Genomic DNA, 2,445 nt, shown 5'->3' on the forward strand with positions numbered 1-2,445 from the left:
AATAAATAAATGTAATAAATAAAAATAAATAAATATTTAAAAAAAACTCTTTCTCTGTGCTGTTTGCAAGTCAGAGTCCTTAGCAGAAATGGCCTCTGACTGCCAGCCTTGTCTGAGGATTTCAGCCTCTAGAACTGAGAAAATAAATTTGCTTTAGCTGCTCGATCTGTCCTATTTTCTTATAGCAGCCTCAGTAAACTAATACGGTAAGACTAAGTGAAAGTGGTCATAGTGATAACGTCACATATTTCTCTCTGGAAGGCAGAGTTTTTGTTTATGAGCAGTATGGTCATACTTAAAAAAAAAAGAACACTTTTATTTTTGAATAGGGTTATATTTTCTATATAAGTCTGGTTGGTGTTCAAGTATAGCCAGGTCTGGTCTCAAACCCTGGCAATCCTCCTGCCTCAGCCTCCCAAGTACCACAGTTACAGGTATATGCCATCACACCCAAAGTTGTGTTGTTTCAGTCTGAGATGCATTCTCACTGTGTTGCCCAGGCTGCTGTTAAACGTAAGCTCATGCAGTCTTCTCACAAGCCTCAGAGGTGTGCACCTCATGCCCAGCTTGCTGTACTTTTTTTTTTTTTTTTTTGGCAGAACCGGGGATTGAACTCAGACCCTTGTGCTTGCCACGGAAGTGCTTATTCTACTGAGCCATCTCCCCGGCCCCTCTGTGGTACTTTTAAATAATGCTTTGGTATGTGTGACAGTTAAGCTGGATTGTCATATGGACTGGCTTCACAGTTGCCGGGGGGGAATAAAGCACATTTTTGGGCGGTCACGGATGCATGAGCTAGTGCACATGGGCATTAGCTATGTGGTCCCTGGCTCCTTCCCATATGGCGTGTTTGCCTTATCTGCTCCCCTGGCCACCATAAATGAGCGGTTTGTCTCACTACACCCCTTTGCCATGACACTGTGAACCAAATCCAACCTCTCCTCCTTTTCTTCTTCCTCCTCTTTTCAGTAGAGTTGAGCCCAGGGTTCTCCCACTGAGCTACATCCCCAGCTCTTGATTTTGACAGGTTCTTGCTCAGTTATCCACTTATAGATCCAAACCTATGAATCTCCTGCGTCAGCCTCCCATGGTGCTGAAATTATGGGTATAAGCCACCATCCTTGGCTAAACTGTACTTCCTTTATTTTTTGTACTTCCTTCAAGTTGCAGGTGTCAGGTATTTTATAAAGAGCAAACAGAGGAAAGCTGACTGATAAAATATGTAATCTTTAGTGAAGTGTTTGCAAACTGCTGGGATGAGGAAAAACCCTAACTCTCAGATTTCTTAACTCAAATAATGTACTAAACTCAAGAGGGGAGTGACATTTAGAAGACTTACTGATTAGCCTATAAAGTCTTTTTTTTTAAACTTTTTTTCCTAACATTTATTTGTGTGTGTGTGTGTGTGTGTGGCCAGCTCAGCCCACCAGGGGGCGGGGCTGGCTGGCATGTGGCGCTGGGGGATTGAACCGCGGTCCCTGTGATTTGTTTAGCTTGTTCTAAGTAGGTGCTTTAGACCACTGAGCCATCTCACCAGCTCCCTATAAAGTCTTAAGTCATTAATAAAGAGTCTATGGCCTAAGTGCCTGTCCAGAAAACACAAGGATATGGGTTCAATCCTTGGTACCACATCCTGTCCCGGCCCCAAACTCAGGCATGGTAACGCATGCTTGTAATCCCAGTGCTGGGGTGGCTGACACAGGAGGATCGCTATGAGTCCGAGCTGCATAGCAAGATCCTGTATTAAATAAATATTTTTTTTAAAAAAAAGGTCTAGGGGCTGGGGGATAGCTAAGTAGAATAAGTGCTTGCTTGGCAAGCGCAAGGGCTTGAGTTCAATCCCCAGTTCTGCCAAAAAATAAAAAAAATAAAAAGTTAAAGTCTGTGTAAACAAAATTAATTTTCAAATTTCATCATAAAGTCAAGTCCTTTGTGTTAGGCTGCTGTTTTGAATGGTCTTCCCTCCCTGCTCAGCTGCACGTGCTGTCCGAAGGGAGCCCTCTCACTTCTGTGGAGTCAGTGGAAGCCGTATACGGTATGGAGAGAATGAGCTGTGTGTTTGGAAAGGAAGTTTAGTGAGAAGCAAAAGAGTGTGATATGCAAAGGGTGGGTATTCTAAGAGATATATTTTCTTAAAGACAGAAAGGTAAAGTGGGGAATGATAACTGAATACCTTGAACTACCTAAGAGGCCAGAGTGAACACTTTAAACTGATTGTAAGTATGATATTAAAAAAGAGTGAATATTTAAAGTTTTAAAATTTATTACATTAAAAGACATATTGCCAAAGTGCCTGCAAGCAGGTTCAGGGGCCGGAGGTTCGATCCTGGAGTCCTGCTGTGCTGGCCCCACCCCTGGGGTGTGCTGAGACAGCAATTGAGACTGGGCATGGTGGCACATGCCTGTAATCCCAGCTCTCAGGAGGCTGTAAACAGGAGGATCACT

The sequence above is a fragment of the Octodon degus genome, unplaced genomic scaffold, assembly GCF_000260255.1.
Source record: "Octodon degus isolate 3935 unplaced genomic scaffold, OctDeg1.0 scaffold00018, whole genome shotgun sequence".
In the NCBI taxonomy this organism is placed as follows: domain Eukaryota; kingdom Metazoa; phylum Chordata; class Mammalia; order Rodentia; family Octodontidae; genus Octodon; species Octodon degus.